A 17,289-nucleotide genomic window follows, 5' to 3' on the forward strand; every position below is an offset into this window, starting at 1 on the left:
CTAACCTAATATGAGTATGATTTAAGCTAAGCTAGAATGGCCATTAAGCTTTTAATGAGGTAAACAGACCTAGCTACAGGAGGACTTGTGAGGTGGTTAAGGTGAATAGTGCAACTTGAAAGATTTGTTCCTATAAATAACACAACCCTTCAACATTATAATAAGAGACTCATCCTTATAATGTGCAAATGCATAACAGAGAAAAAATAATGAAATTACAGTAAATAAATTGTCATTTTTCTAAGTTGTTTGATGTTTTTCAGTATCAAGATTTGACTAAGCCTCACCTCGTATTGGTCAATCAAAATTCAGATATAATTTAATCACCTGCATTAGAGCGTTTTCATTTCCATCATTAAAAATGCACTTCAGTTCATTTCAAATAAACTAATTTCAGTCATGGCCAACATTTATGAGGGGTTTGAACTGATTGTTAAAAAGTTCACAAAAAAATCCTCATAGAAAAATCGCTTAGCCAGTTTATTTCAAATAAAGAAAATCCTCGTTACAGTCATGGCTGACATTTGAGTACTACAAGCCTTATTTCACATAGTAATTCAGAAACATTGACATTTATACATAACCACGTTGTTCTTCCAAGAGAAGTCAAGTGTCCTAAGTGGGTTAAACCTGGGGGTATACGTTCAGATTGACGCTACCAGCACTGTCACGCAAAAGTCCGCAAACCCGAAACTATAAGACGCGTGGCGCAACATGGGGCTTCCCCAACAGCTGGCTGTTCCGGTGCCGTTGCTGACCGTCAAACGGAAGCACCAGACTCCGACTGATAGGGTAGGACAATAAGGCATCCTAGATCAGCTTGATAATAATAATACAGGAGTTATGTAATTATGATATGTTAGATAATGATTACACGGCTGGTGTGTGGAGCGCATTCATGTACCTCTTGCTTAACCCTTTTACCCCCAAAGGACGTACTGGTACGTTTCACAAAACTCATCCCTTTACCCCCATGGACGTAGTGGTACGTCCTTGCAAAAAACTGCTATTTACATTTTTTTTTCCATATTTTTGATAACTTTATGCGAAACTTCAGGCATTTTCCAAAAGAATGAGACCAACCCGACCTCTCTATGATGAAAATTAAGGCTGTTAGAGCAATTTCAAAAATAAATATTGCAAAATGTGCTTGAAAATAAAAAAAAAATGCCTGGGGGTTAAGGGTTGGAAAGTTCCAAATAGCCTGGGGGTAAAAGGGTTAAACAGAGGAGTGATGAGATTCTGTTTATTTGCGAGTGAATCGAGCCACGGCAGAGCAAAAACATTGGTGTGTGTAAATAGATTATAGGTAGTCATAATACAGTACTTTGATAGTAACCCACGCAGATGGTGTGCACAGCACAACCATGTAACGCTTGCCAGAATACACGAGCAACGCAATAATGTTTATTTGTAATAAACATGAAAAACAAATTTTTTCTTTGGCCTTCTTGTTTTGTTTTGTTATGTTGTTACCTTCCATAAAGCCATTGTTTTCCGATTACCACCGCCCTACATACCCCAACAGTAATGGGGGTCCCCAGGTGGGAATCTGGATTATGGGTGGTGGCAAAGGAAAACTATGTATGTGCGGAAGATAACAGCAGAATAAAACATAAATCCAAGAAAAATAACAGAAAAAAAATGTTTTTTTTTCATGTAAAACCAACAGGACGAAACAACACCAACAGAGTGACTGCGGCAAGAGGTGCCTCTCTCGAGCACAGTTTTCTATATCGGCCCGATTTCTAAACGACGATTTAGAAAACTGGCTAAAGAGAAGGCTGTGCAATTTGCCACCACTCAAATAGATATTGCTTCGCCGTGGCTAGTTTTGCTAGCAATAAACATCATCTCGCTGCTCCTGTATTCTTGCAAGCGGTACATAGATGTGCTGTGTACGCCCAACCGCTTGGGTAACTATCAAAGTACTGTATCATAATTACCTATAGTTTATATGACATACCTGAAATGGATTTCACTCCGCCGTGTCTCGCTTCGCTCCAAATAAACATTACCTCAATGATCCTCTGTTCTGGCAAGCAGTACACAAATCGCTACCTCATTGCAAGAGGGTCCTAACTCCAAATTCCTGATTTTTCAGGAGACGCATTTGAAAGTTACTAAGTCCTATGAATTTGATCATGTTTCACAAATCTTCTTAGTGCCATCTCTCGGCCGCCAATTCACCTAGATTCACGACTCTTTTACCAAAAGATGCAGAATCAATTCGGCAATCTTGTACACCCTATAACTCAAAACTAGCAAATTTGGAGTTACGACCCTCTTGCAATGAGGTAGCGAAATGTGCTATGCATGCCGGCCGTGTGGGTCATAATTAAATGTATCATAATCGCCTACAACCTACACTATTATTATTAAGCTGACCTAAGATGCCATACTGTTCCACCCTATCAGTCGAAATCTGCCGTTTCCGGACGACGGGCAGCAACAGCACCGGAACGGCCAGCCATTGGGGAAGCTCCCAAATTCCCCCGTACACGTTTTAGTTTCGGGGTTACGTCCTATTGCGTGACTCTGCCGGTAGCATTGACCTGAACGCAGACTACAAAGCTTGATTTAGGATCCTTGACTTCTCTTGGAAGAATATTATGATTATGTAAAAATGTCAATGTTTCTGAATTATTATGTAAAATAAGGCTTGTAGTACTCAAATGTCAGCTATGACTGTAATGAGGAATTTTGATTTGAAATTAAATTGAAAAGTAATTTTTTCTGAGGATTTTTGACTGAATTTTTTAATGAGAGATTTTGACAGTTTTTTTATTAAGATTTTTTACAAAATTTTTTATGATGATTTTTGACTGAAGTTTTTAGAGGATTTTTGACTGAAATTTTTAGAGGATTTTTGACTGAAATTTTTAGAGGATTTTTGACTGAAATTTTTAGAGGATTTTTGACTGAAATTTTTATAGAGGATTTTTGACTGAAATTTTCATAGAGGATTTTTGACTGAAATTTTTAGAGGAATTTTGACTTGAAATAAACAAGCAGTGATTTTTTTTTAAAGACTTTCATGAAAAAATCATTTTTTTTAATAGAAATACTGTATATATAAATTTTGATGGCACAATTCAAGGTAAAGTTTAGTCAAATTGTCACATAAAGAAGACATGGAAAACATCAATAAAGAATTTAAAAAAATTCTATAATTCCCGTAATAAGATTATTTCTATTTTTTGCCGCGGCAGAGCAGCCCTCTCTGCAGCCAGTTTTCTAAAAACGTCGTATAGAAATCGGGCCGATATAGAAAACTGTGCTCGAGAGGGCTGCCTCTGCCGCGGTCGCACTGTTGTTATCTAACTCTCCTAGTTCTGCCTGACAAAAAACAATAAATTTAAAATAATTTGTATTTTTCCTAACTTGAAAAACCTGGAGCTGTTTACATAGGAGTATTACTTTGGCGATAGCTGAAACTAGCCATTAAAGTTTTTGGGGGGTATAACTACCCTTTGCTAGTTAGCGGAGGGAGGTAGTAGGAGTAGACCAGCCACCCAGCTCACACCATGGAACTCGGCTATTACATACATACATACATATACCAAAGGCACTTCCCCCAATTTTGGGGGGTAGCCGACAACAACAAGAAACAAAACAAAAAAGGGGACCCCTACTCTCTACGTTCCTCCAGCCTAACCAGGAACTCAGCCGAGTTCAGCTGGTACTGCTAGGGTGCCAGTAGTTACTGGCTGGTGGCAGGAAAGCCCCTCCCCAAGCACAATGAGTAGCTATTTGAACTTTAAAGACAAGGAATTGTAGTGTGGTTGAGCCAGGATCTGTAACTTATGAGGACTCGGGTCTATATATTGTAGTTTGGAAAAATACTTTTTATTCTAAAAATTTGTGATTTGTTCCTACACAAATACAAGCCCTCATTCTTTAATAGGAGACTTATCCTTACGAGGGAGGAAGTCGTGTAGCCAACTGGCAGATTTTCATTCCTGGGAAATGTCTAAGAACTTTGGTACTGAATAGAAACAAAAGTGATGACTCATATCAGCCTCATAGACATGAAGATGAGGTATATGTTAGGATAAGTCCTTACTATGGACTGGTAGATGGTCAAGGAAGAATCTATACCTATATAGGTGAAGTCAGTGATTTTAGCCTTATTGAAGCATTATAAACGACACAGGGGCTGTTCAGTAAGAGGCAAATATATTCTGTAAGTTAGCGAGATGTTTTGATTGTCTTTGCCTCTTTGACGTGATGAAATTCTTACCAAAACAAAGGAAAACAGATGTGAAAAAGGGAATGTCAGAGGAAAACAAAAACGTGAACTAAAACGTGTACAGGTATTAATTTCTGGCTCTGTTCTGTTGGTTCTTTATGCATGCTGCACAAGATTTTTCATAACTCTGACCATCCTTTGCATCCAGATCTTCACAGAATGTACCATCCTGAAAGTGCTGGAGAGACAGAAATTGAATGTGTTTGAGATGAAGTGTCTAAGGAGTATGGCTGGTGTATCTCGAGTAGATAGGGTTAAGAACGAAGTAGTGAGGGTGAGAATGGGTGTAAGAAAGGAGTTAGCGGCTAGAGTGGATATGAATGTGTTGAGATGGTTTGGCCATGTTGAGAGAATGAAAAATGGCTGTCTGCTAAAGAAGGTGATGAATGCAAGAGTTGATGGGAGAAGTACAAGAGGAAGGCCAAGGTTTGGGTGGATGGATGGTGCGAAGAAAGCTCTGGGTGATAGGAGGATAGATGTGAGAGAGGCAAGAGAGCGTGCTAGAAATAGGAATGAGTGGCGAGCGATTGTGACGCAGTTCCAGTAGGCCCTGCTGCTTCCTCCGGTGCCTTAGATGACCGCGGAGGTAGCAGCAGTAGGGGATTCAGCATTATGAAGCTTCATCTGTGGTGGATAATGTGGGAGGGTGGGCTGTGGCACCCTAGCAGTACCAGCTGAACTCGGCTGAGTCCCTGGTTAGGCTGGGAGGAACGTAGAGAGTAGAGGTCCCCTTTTTTGTTTTGTTTCTTTGTTGATGTCGGCTACCCCCCAAAATTGGGGGAAGTGCCTTGGTATATGATGATGTATGATGTACTGTGAACGTGAAAAGATGTATCATTTTAATGAAGTTAACATGAACAAATATTAGGGAAAGGAGAATATTAAAACAATATAGATGAACTATGTTAATCAAGTTAGGATATGTTGCTTAAATGTACGGTCATATGAGAACACGGGTGCATAAATTTGTCTATCCTCCCCTTCATCCAGGAGGATAAGGGAGATAATTTTGAACAAACTTATTGCTAAGAAACGTTGCTTGATCACGTGGCTCAAATGCATCTATCATCTGGTCCAACAAATAATGGAGTAACTGCTGCACCCTAAGGAAGAGGTAAAAAGCCAGTCGATCTTACCTTCCCTTCTAAACTCACGTCATAACTGTCAATTTTTAGGCCCAAAGATGACTATTTTCAGCTAAAAATTAATTACCACATGACTTTCACCTTTACAGTGAGCCCTCGCTACTTCGCGGTTCGACCATCGCGGATTTTTTTCATAACGCATGTATAAACATATATCGCGGATTTTCCGGAAATTTCGAAAATACCGCGATGTGACCGATGGTGCGAGATTGGAGAAAGTAAGGAAAATTGAATCATGATTGATTTCAATATAAATGAAACTTTGAGGAGCAACAAAGATATCATTTGTTAGAGAGATAGAGAGAGGTAAGGAATGGGAGGTAGTGAAAAGTAGCCCACAGAGAGAGAGAGAGAGAGAGAGAGAGAGAGAGAGAGAGAGAGAGAGAGAGAGAGAGAGAGAGAGAGAGAGAGAGAGAGAGAGTGTGTGTGTGTGTTGTTTTAAATGTAATAAACAAAAAAAATTTATAGGTTATAACACATTGGTGCTTATGTAATATCAACTGTATACTGTAGATGGTTTGAATAAGTTAAGAAATGGTATAAACGATACTTTGTTAGTGTATCCGTACACTCTCAAGAGCGGCAGCTAGACGTCAGCTGATCTAATCACAGCCAAAAGTAAAACAAAAAGAAGTCAACAATACTCAATTTTTAAAACGCACCCGAAATTTAAAAACAAAAGTACAAGCTTTCTTAATGTGCAATTAACTATTTAAAGAGAAGCAATTTTCTAGAACAAAATGATGTTTCCCAAAAAATAGTGGTTTGCTGATGAAATCGGATGCCGTATTTTTAGCAACGATTGAAATGGATGTAAGTTGGCATAATTTTTTCGTTTCGTATTTAATTGACACTAAGAAAACTAATTTTAGTTTCTTCATCTATATGTAAGTATTGTATAACACGAAGAGAGAGAGAGAGAGAGAGAGAGAGAGAGAGAGAGAGAGAGAGAGAGAGAGAGAGAGAGAGAGAGAGAGAGAGAGATCAGCTGCTGTAATGAATGCCGTGTTTTTCTTTCGTGAGAATTTCATCGCCACAACTATAACAACAACATACTGTACTGAACTTTACAGTATTATACAGACTACTGTAATATGATAGAGTAAAATATTTGTAATAACCTATTTTATATGAAATGGGGCTATTTTTTTTTTGTTTAAAATTTACATTTACGTATGTAAGACAACTCTCTCTCTCTCTCTCTCTCTCTCTCTCTCTCTCTCTCTCTCTCTCTCTCTCTCTCTCTCTCTTGAATTGTTTTCCTGCTTTGCTACGTATGTATGATTTTATATAGATACGGTAAATAATATTTGTAATAACATTTTCTAAAAGCTTTTACTGTAATATCATTATTTATCACTTTCATCATGCGCGTTAAATGCCTTCGTTTGTTTCCTGAGGGTACTTTATGACGCCGTCGTTTCAGGCGGCGTCATAAAGAAAAACATTTCATTTGGAAGTCCTAAGAAAATTAAGTAAAACATTAGTAATAACAAAATCAACATACTGTACTGAATAATCAATATAATCGATGCAAAAACTAACCTATACACAGATGTGTAAATGCTTTTGTTTCTTCATTATAATCAGAAATAAACGTAAACAAAACAGTGGTTGCCATTTTTTATCGTGCTTTTTGGCGTGTTTAGGAAACGCATGATATAAAATCACCTTTAATATTTGTGCCTGTTTTAGTTTAGGGTACTGTAGTACATGCATTAAGTGTTCTGTACATTAAAGGGTAGTTTGTTAACAGTACTACGTACAAGGGAAGGTTTTAAAAGTCTGAATATACATGTTAAATAAATAGGTAAATATGGTGTCACTACTTCGCGGATTTTCACCTATCGCGGTCGGGTCTGGAACCTATCTACCGCGATAAACGAGGGCTCACTGTATACAAATTCCAGGCTTGGGTTAAAAAAAGAAGAATGGATTATTAACCCTTTTACCCCCAGGCTCTTTGGAAATTTCCAACCCTTAACCCCCAAGGGGTTATTTTTTTCCCAGCACATTTTGCAATATATTTTTTTTCAAATTGCTCTAACAGCCTTAATTTTTGTCATAGAGAGGTCAGGTTGGTCTCATTCTCTTGGAAAATGCCTGAATTTTCTCAAAAAAATAATTAAAAATATGAAAAAAAAAAAAATTTTTTGCAAGGACGTACCGGTACGTCCATTGGGGTAAAGGGATGGCTTTTGTGAAACGTACCAGTACGTCCTTTGGGGGTAAAAGGGTTATCGAGGATTTAATTGCTAAATGTATATTTTTATTGAAAGGATAAAAACATCAGCTACTTACTGATCAACCATATTTACCTGTTCTTTCTTCAGAACACCGAATACACCGTTATTGAGCCATCATAAAAATTACTGTTCTTGCGAACATTACTTGTATGTTCCTTTATGTTTACTTCTCAAGAGAAGATCATATCCTTCATGATCACAATTTTTTAACAAGTAACCTGGAATATAAAGAAAAGTTAGAAAACGCACATAAAAAAAAGTTTAAATGAACAATAGCATAGTACAGTATTAATGTGGCTTATGAGGGGCCGTATATATTAGCATAGCATAAAACTAATTCCAAGAATATACAAACAAGCCTTTATTAAATTATACAACTAACTTTTTGATGACTAATTTCCTCTTAAAGGGTTAAATATCAAACAATTTTTCTTCATCAGCTGATTTTATGAGAGAGCGAAAAGGCTTTTCTTTATCAGCCACATGACCGAATAAAAATTTGTGGTATTAAATATGAAAGGAGATTTATCTAGACTAAATATTTGACATCCAGGATAAATGATAATTGTACAGTACAGTATTACCGACTCTTTTCATTACTAATCATTATTCATCCATATGGCTTAGCAATATTGAATCACATAAGGTACTTTACTACTAACTAATGGCATCCATAACACTTCCAAAAAAAAATATTCATTAGTCACAAATAACCAATTCAATGTATAGAATAACATTGCGTCTTCAAAAGTCTTGAAACTCTTGAGTCAGTATAAAAAGCACTTCAAATTCAAAATATCCATGAATCAAAGGGACAACCAGAGAACCAATAAACCAAAAAAGATAAAACTGACATGGCTTGGTGGGAGCCTTTGTAGGATGACGGCCAGATCCGTTTTCATTCATAGAAAATGGGAATATTATAAAGTGGGGTGGACTGTGGCCGTCATTCTAAAATCGAGTTCGTAGAAGACTGGAATATTCTGAACTGTGGCCGTCGTTCTAAAAACGATTTTGGCGGGAGAAGCTAACTTAAAAAACCCACCTAACCTATGCTAAAAGCCGTATCCTTACCCAGGGGGGCTTTGCCGACTCTGACAATATCATGGAATTATGTTCGTTATTACATGGTCGAACCAACGGAACTTCAGATGTTCAAATTTATTCTATTTATTATCATTCCTTTTTTCCGGTTTAATCTTTACCTCGTTTTATAATCCCGTAAAGGGCCACTTTTCCTCTTCGGTTGCACAAGAAGAGTTAGAAGACTCGGGCTTAAATGGCTGAGGACTATGAAGCGTAAAGTAGATATTGGCCCTTTCGGCTCACTATGATTATATTCCAATACTCACACCAATCTGTCGTTAGCGAACGACAAAACATACCTTACCAGCATTTTTAATAACCCTTCCAGCTCACATGATTATATTCCAATACTCACGCCAATCTGTCGTTAGCGAACGACAAAACATACCTTACCAGCATTTTTAATAACCCTTAAATAAATTAATTAAATAATAAAATGTACCTTATTAACATTTTCAATGGGCTCTTTCCAGGGTTTTTATTTATGTAAGAACAAATAATAGTCAATACAATATGCTTCAGTGGGGAAAAGAGTTAACCGACTTTCATCCCCACTTACACTTACCTCAAGCGTGTTACTCGATCAAAAGAATACAAATGTACTCACCAACCATATCTTGCATTGAGGCTTCTTCATGAACTATTTTGTAATCGTCAGCCACAGGCTCTTGCTTGACATCCATGGCGTTTCCATCGCACCGAATCACGCTAGAGCCTGAATATTTTCCCACAGAAGATGCATCGCCCTCTCTCGGAGGCAAGAGTAATTTGAGCTGGGGATTAATTTTCTTTCAGCTTCTCTCTAAAGTATGGGTTCATTCTTGGGTACTGAACCCGGCCCAGTCGTGTCAGGAGTCTCGTCGTCTTCTAGTTCAAACTCTACATCTACAGCATCTTCTAAATAAATAAATAAAGAAGATAAAAATATATTTCCAAATGTTAGGAAATGAAATAAAATTCCACGTTGAAAAATGCAACGGTTATCTAATCACATTATTTAACCATTTTACCCCCAAAGGACGTACTGGTACGTTTCACAAAACTCATCCCTTTACCCCCATGGACGTACCGCTACGTCCTTGCAAAAAAATGCTATAAAATTTTTTTTTTTTTTCATATTTCTTATATTTTTTTGAGAAAATTCAGGCATTTTCCAAGAGAATGAGACCAACCTGACCTCCCTATGACAAAAATTAAGGCTGTAAGAGCAATTTAAAAAAATATACTGCAAAATGTGCTGGGGAAAAAATAACCCCTTGGGGGTTAAGGATTGGAAATTTCCAAAGAGCCTGGGGGTAAAAGGGTTAATTAGAAATTATAAGAAAATATTAAAAGAATTATCCTCTGCTATATGAAATAAGAGCCATTATAATTTCACAAGTGGACTACAATAGCACTGAGATTCATTATATTAAGGCAATCTCAAAAATATATACTACTACTGCACTGATTTGTAAAAGTTTGACAACCCTTTTCTAACCATTATAAACAACCTGTTTTTTATCTTCTCATTCTTAGGAAGCAAACTGAAAATGCCTTTCTTAGGAAGCAAACTGAAAATGCCTTTCTTAGGAAGCAAACTGAAAATGCCTTTCTAACCATTATAAACAACCTGTTTTTTATATTCTTATTCTTAGGAAGCAAACTGAAAATGCCTTTCTAACCATTATAAACAACCTGTTTTTTATATTCTTATTCTTAGGAAGCAAACTGAAAATGCCTTTCTTAGGAAGCAAACTGAAAATGCCTTTCTAACCATTATAAACAACCTGTTTTTAATATTCTCATTCTTAGGAAGCAAACTGAAAATGCCTTTCTAACCATTATAAACAACCTGTTTTTAATATTCTCATTCTTAGGAAGCAAACTGAAAATGCCTTTCTAACCATTATAAACAACCTGTTTTTAATATTCTCATTCTTAGGAAGCAAACTGAAAATGCCTTTCTAACCATTATAAACAACCTGTTTTTTATATTCTTATTCTTAGGAAGCAAACTGAAAATGCCTTTCTTAGGAAGCAAACTGAAAATGCCTTTCTAACCATTATAAACAACCTGTTTTTAATATTCTCATTCTTAGGAAGCAAACTGAAAATGCCTTTCTAACCATTATAAACAACCTGTTTTTTATATTCTTATTCTTAGGAAGCAAACTGAAAATGCCTTTCTTAGGAAGCAAACTGAAAATGCCTTTCTAACCATTATAAACAACCTGTTTTTAATATTCTCATTCTTAGGAAGCAAACTGAAAATGCCTTTCTAACCATTATAAACAACCTGTTTTTAATATTCTCATTCTTAGGAAGCAAACTGAAAATGCCTTTCTAACCATTATAAACAACCTGTTTTTTATATTCTTATTCTTAGGAAGCAAACTGAAAATGCCTTCTATAAAACATATTGTCCAAACCAGGACAAAAGACAGTTATAAATTCAGTAAAGGAATATTTTTAAACAAACAAAGCTTATGACAAACTTATAACAAAGATAATATAGGGCAAATGGCTTAGTAGTAATATGACATTCGTAGATAATTTGTATTTTTCCTAATTATACAAACCTTAGCTATTTACATGGGGTAATTACTTCAGCGTAGCTGAAATGACGAACCATAAGAATTTTAACAAGGGTTTACTACCCCTCCGCTAGTTAGCAGGGGGTAGGGAGGGGTAGCTTGCTACCCCTCCCCCCTCACACACACAGAGCGTGCTCCACTTTACTTAGAGGTAGGACTTATCTTGGGGGACAGGGCTGGTGGGCAAATATGTGTAAATAGCTAAGGTTTGTATAGTTAGGAAAAATACAAATGATCTAAGAATTTGTCATTTGTTCCGTAACTGAAATACAAACCACGCTATTTACATGGGGTGACTTAACCCTTAGGAAGGGTGATAAGTCCCTGCCATACTGGCTTTGGCTTGCCCGGGGATTCCATATTCGAGCGTTCAAGTACTCGGACAATAGGGAATCCCTGCTCCTCGCTAGCGGTTGTAAAACTGCCGCGGCCTACGTAAGGTGTGTGCAAAGGAGAAAAGTGACTCGTCCTAAGAAGTTGGCCTGGAGTTCCTCAGAAGGAAATCTAGGCTAGGACTCTCCCAATACCACCTCGTCAGGGTATGGGGACATGACAGTATTACACTTAATACTAGGAACACAAGGAAGCATGGTCTACCTGCAGTGGTTCGAGGTCAGCTGTGCAGAGAACGCAGGATGCTGCTTTCTCCAAGGGAGGAGAGGATGAAGAAAAGAATAAGGGCCAGACAGATCTTTTCATTCATGCAGACTAACACCAGGTAACAATGCCCTCAACCTTCTGCTACTTGTCCATTAAGGAGCCTGAGGTTTAGACCAGCTGTTGTGCAGCCACCACAGGGCCGATAGAAACGTATCGAACCTCCTGTGGGTCACGTCTTGCAGGTAATGGGCTGTGAAGGTGGTCTGACGCTTCAAAACCCCCGTTTGCAGGACCTGCGTCACTGAATGATACTTCATGAAGGGCAGGGACGTAGCTACGCCCTTGACATCATGCGCCCTAGGGCGATGTGACGGAGAAGGGTCAGGATTCAAGGCCAGATGTATCACCTTGCGAATCCAGGCCGAGATGGTATTCCTGGTGACCCTTCTCTTCATCCTCCCAGTGCTCACGAACAGCGCTCGCACCTGGGAACGAACTGCAGCTGTTCTTTTAAGATACAACCTCAGACTCCTCACTGGGCACAGTAGGAGATGGGTCATCTGTTACAGAACGGAGACTCGAAACCTGGAAAGAGTCGAACCTAGGGTCTGGCACTCCCGGATTCTGAGTCTTGGCAACAAACTCAGGGACGAAGCTGAACGTTACCTCCCCCCATCCCCTTGAATGGGCGATGTCGTACGAGAGACCATGTAGCTCACTGACTCGCTTGGCCGAGGCCAAAGCTAGCAGGAAAACCGTCTTCCAGGTAAGGTGGCGATCAGAAGCCTGGTGTAATGGTTCGTAGGGAGGTCTCTTCAGAGACCTGAGAACTCGAACCACGTTCCATGGAGGAGGTCTCACTTCCGACTGAGGGCAGGAAAGTTCGTAATTCCGTATGAGAAGGGAAAGGTCCAGCGAGGAAGAAATGTCCATTCCTTTAAACCTGAAGGCATGACTTAAGGCTGAGCGATAGCCTTTCACTGCCGAGACTGAAAGGCGCAATTCTTCCCGCAAATACACGAGGAACTCCGCTTTTGCTGGAATAGTGGCATCGAGGGGAGAGATACTCCTTCCACGACACCAACCACAGCAGACTCGCCACTTCACCTGGTAGACCCCTGCGGATGGCTTGTGCAGGTGGCCAGACATCCTGTTTGCAACTTGTTGTGAAAATCCTCTCTCTGTGAGGAGATGCTCGATAGTCTCCAGGCGTGAAGTCGAAGCGAAGCTACGGCTTTGTGGTAGATGTTGGCGTGTGGTTGTTTGAGTAGCTCGTGATGTGGAGGGAGTTCTCTCGGAACCTCCGTTAGGAGTTGCAGAAGGTCCGGGAACCATTCTGCGTGATGCCATAGCATAGCTATAAAGGGTCATCGAAAGATTGACCGATATTCTGGTCTTGTTGCGCACCTTCCTCATCAGACAGGACGGGGGAAAAGCGTACACGTCGGTGCTGTCCCACCGTTGTTGGAAGGCATCTTGCCAGAGTGCCTTGGGATCAGGGACTGGGGAGCAATACAGCGGGAGCTTGAAGTTCAGCGCTGTAGCGAACCGATCCACAGTCGGGTAACCCCACAAAGTCAGGACTTTGTTGGCTACTGAATGATCCAAGGACCACTCGGTACTCATTATCTGAGACGCTCTGCTCCAACTGTCGGCGAGCACATTCCCTTTGTCTGGAATGAAGCGAGCCGATAGAGGAATCGAGTGGACTTCGGTCTATCTCAGTATCTCTACTGAGAGATGGGATAGCTGCTTTGAAAAGGTACCTCCTTGCTTGTTGATGTAAGCTACTACTGTGGTGAAGTAGCTCTTCACACCACAGAGTGATGCGCCAGGTCTTTGTTGGAACTGTTGAAGGGCCAGGAAGACGGCCTTCTTCTCTAGCAGATTCATATGGAGGCACTTTTCCGATTCTGACCACAGGCCTGAGGTACTGTGGTACAGAACGTGGCCCCTACCCCCCTTTTGTGGTGTCCGAAAACAGCATCCAATCCGTGGGAAGGAAACGAGAAGATCCATTCTTCTTCGTAAGTTCTCGCCTGACACCCACCACTGGCGGTTCATCTGTTCCGCAGGATCCATAGGGATCATGATGTCCGGGGAATCGCAGCCTTGATTCCACTAGGACCTGAGTCGCCCCTGGAGAAACCTCATCCTGAGGCGACCGTTGAGAACTAGATGAGCCAAGGGTGAAAGGTGACCGAGGAGACGTAACCACGATTGGGTTGGAAGCTCTTCTCGTCTGAGGAAAGGGCTTGTGACTCTTCTCAGCCTTGCTATCCTGTCGTCTGATGGAAAGGCCTTATGGAGATTGGTGTCTATAATCATGCCTATGTGAACCAGTTTTTGATTGGGCAGCAGAGCGGACTTCTCGAGACTTACCATGACCCTTAGGTCCTGGCAAAGTCCTAGAAGTTTGCCTCGGTGTAAAAGAGGGAATGACTCCGAGTCTGCTAGGATCAGGCAGTCATCCAGATAATGGAGGAGACGGAAGCCGATCCTGAATGCACACAATGATATTAGGGTAAACACTCTGGTGAAATCCTGTGGTGCTTGGAGAGACTGAAACTCAGCACCTTGAACCGGTACTCCTTGTTGTCTAAGCTGAATCCTAAGTACTTCCTTGAAGACGGATGGACTGGGATCTGGAAGTACGCGTCCTTCAGGTCCAGTATACACAAGAAGTCTTACGGTTTACTGCAAGACTGACTGTGTCTGCGGTCTCCATGCTGACCGGAGTTTGCTTTAATCTGGGCCTCTGCCCACAGTGTTCGCCCCCTTGCTGATCCCATGGTGCTAAATGATACTGGATTCGTCCTCAGGGGAGGTAAAGGTGTTGTGAACTGGACGCGATATCCCTGACTGATTACGGAAATCGTCCAGGAAACGGCCTTGTCTGCGCAACCTCGTAGGTATCCCGCCACTGGCGGACATGCAGGGGAACTGGCAATACTAGCATTTGCGGCCTCGGCTGCTCCTTCTAGGATTCTTCCCTCCCCTGGGGGACTACTTGCCTTTCTTGTCCTTGACCGGAAAGGGCTAAGACACCACTGTCTTAGCTGCCGTTGTTTTGGTGGGACGTGGTTGCTGAGGTGCTGGAGGTTTATAGGGCTTGAATGTCAAAGCCCCATATAGGAGGGAGTCTTGGTGATTTCCTACACCTCTCAGCCGCCTGCTTCACGTCCTTAGGCTCAAACAGGTTCGTTCCCATAGCGAAAGAATGTCTGAGCCTGTAGATTTTGGTGCTAAGGGACTCCCATTACTGTCTTGGAGTCCTTTGACTCCCTCCCGGGAGGGATGCAGGACTCCAACCACGACAGAGGCAGGCTCTTCTCCACCCCTATTCGAGAAGACTTTACCGCGCGAGGTGGGGTTTCCCTCAATGGTGTGATTGGGGAACGTCTCACCTCCCGTGACTCTCCTGAGGGCGGTAAAACTTCGTCCGAAGGTGAGGGAGAAAAGTCTGAGGGGGGAGAGTGCCTGCCTCGAAGACCTACGAGGAGACAGCTACGTCCTCGGAGAAGTTACCTCGTCCGAAACTCCTCTTTTCCTCATCAGGGGAGTGGATGCAGCCAAGGATTTGTGGCTCAACTCAGAGAAAACAGCTTAAAAGCCTGTGGTACCACTCTGATTAGAGTCCCAAACCCGGCTGACGGCTGCGCTGTCAGACACTCCCTCTGGAGGGGAAGTCGCCTGTAAAAAGATAAGAAAGGCATGTCCCTGGGCCTTTCTGGAACCTTCCCCCCCCCACCCTGCCAAGCGTGCCGATGGCCCCCTTTACCATGCGATGTCCGGCAGCCTCGCGCGGGGGAGGGCGCAAGGTTGAGCTGGAAGATCGGTAGGTCAGCTGGCAGGACCATCAACACTGGAAGTTCTGCTTGATCCTCTGAGGCAGGGTCTCTATGAGAGACCTCTCCCGCGAACGAGAGAGGTACCCTTCGTAGAAGAGACTTGGAGACACTCGCAGGCTGAAGCACTGGAGAGCGCCTGTATGCAATCTCAGGAAACTCTAACGATGTGCGCTGATGCGCAGGTGAGCGTTGGCGCGCAGGGGAAACCTGGCGCTTAAGGGAAGTATGTGCAGTATTTGCCCATACGCCCTTTTTTCCCCAAAGGGATCGATGCCTGTTTAACAACAGGATGTGTAGGTGTCCACAGCGCGTCAGCAGTCAGGAACGGAGACGGCAGGTCAGCAGGTCTAGGAGATGGCGGATAAATCTGCGGAAAGGTCCGGATCAGCAAGCTGAGCTAATCAGGAACAATCCTCCGAAGAGGAGTCTCTATGAGTGGCCTCTCTCGCGAACGAGAGAGGTGAACACTTCGTAGAAGAGACTTGAAGACACTGTTGATGGCGCCCCTTAGGGCCGTTGGATCAGCAAGCTGACCTTATAAGGAGCAATACTCCGAAGAGGAGTCTCTATGAGTGGCCTCTCTCGCGAACGAGAGAGGTGAACACTTCGTAGAAGAGACTTGCCAAGACTGTGCTCCACCCCTGAAGGCAGAGAAACTCAGCAAGGGGGGAGAAAAGTCTGGCCGAAGAGCAGCACAGTAGTCGACGGCGATGAACTACTAAGGTATGGGAAGTTCTCCCTCTGCAGGGAGAAGATCTCACACCCGGGGAGGGAACCTCCCTCGGAAGGGAAGTTATCCAACCCATGGAGGCGAACCTCCTTTAGCATTCTAAGATGATCTTAAGTGCTGGCATATTGTCACTGGAGAACTTCTAAGAGAAGAAATAACGCCCATGATGACGTCCTTTGAGGGACGGCAGCGACAGCAGACTCCCCAGGCACAAACAGGACAGCTCTGCTTCGTTGGCACTCTTTAGTCAAACGAAGAAAAACTGCATAGTTAACTGGGAAAATAAAATTAAATAATTATTTAACAGAGATTCCCCAGGGAGGAACTCCGAAGAGTAACCCCGAGGGAATAGCAAAAAATAAGAATTAAAAATTAAGTATGCGCCCTCCTCCCCCACTGACATTCACGGGAGAAGGGGGAGGGCGGAGCAATTGTAATAAAAACAGAATTCTAACAGAATTATAATTATCTAAATCATCTAAGAATGTTCACTAATAGTAAGAACCACTGACCCCCGAAGGGAAGTGTTCCCCACGGAAAAGCTGAAAAGTTAAAAAAACAATTAGATTTCATTAAAAATAATTGGGACAAATAAACGGAATAGCAACCCAACCCGCACGGGAAAGAGGCTTCCGTAATAGTACGCAGTGGTAGTAAAAGGTGAACAACCTTGAGTAGAGAGAGAGACCATAGTCAATCTAAACTCACACATTCCCTTCGCTGAGAATCCAAGTTCCCCATAGGAAAGGAGGAACAGCGAAGATAATAGATGAATGAAGAAAGTCCAGCGATGACGATTCCCC

The 17,289-nt window shown here is 41.6% G+C and overlaps 1 long non-coding RNA gene across 2 annotated transcripts in view; it reads right to left on the reverse strand.

Annotated features, from left to right (window-relative positions):
- The window catches only part of LOC137635857 (uncharacterized), a 33,935-nt gene that overhangs the window by 4,315 nt on the left and 12,331 nt on the right, over positions 1-17,289 (reverse strand). The window contains exons 2-3 of one of the 2 annotated variants that reach the window (XR_011042810.1): positions 9,337-9,626; positions 7,716-7,861 (exon numbers count right to left, since the gene is read on the reverse strand). This is a non-coding gene — a long non-coding RNA (uncharacterized lncRNA). The remainder of the gene's footprint in view (positions 1-7,715; positions 7,862-9,336; positions 9,627-17,289) is intronic. The other variant, XR_011042809.1, reaches the window with a different exon arrangement.

The sequence above is a fragment of the Palaemon carinicauda genome, unplaced genomic scaffold, assembly GCF_036898095.1.
Source record: "Palaemon carinicauda isolate YSFRI2023 unplaced genomic scaffold, ASM3689809v2 scaffold185, whole genome shotgun sequence".
Taxonomy (NCBI): Eukaryota; Metazoa; Arthropoda; class Malacostraca; order Decapoda; family Palaemonidae; genus Palaemon; species Palaemon carinicauda.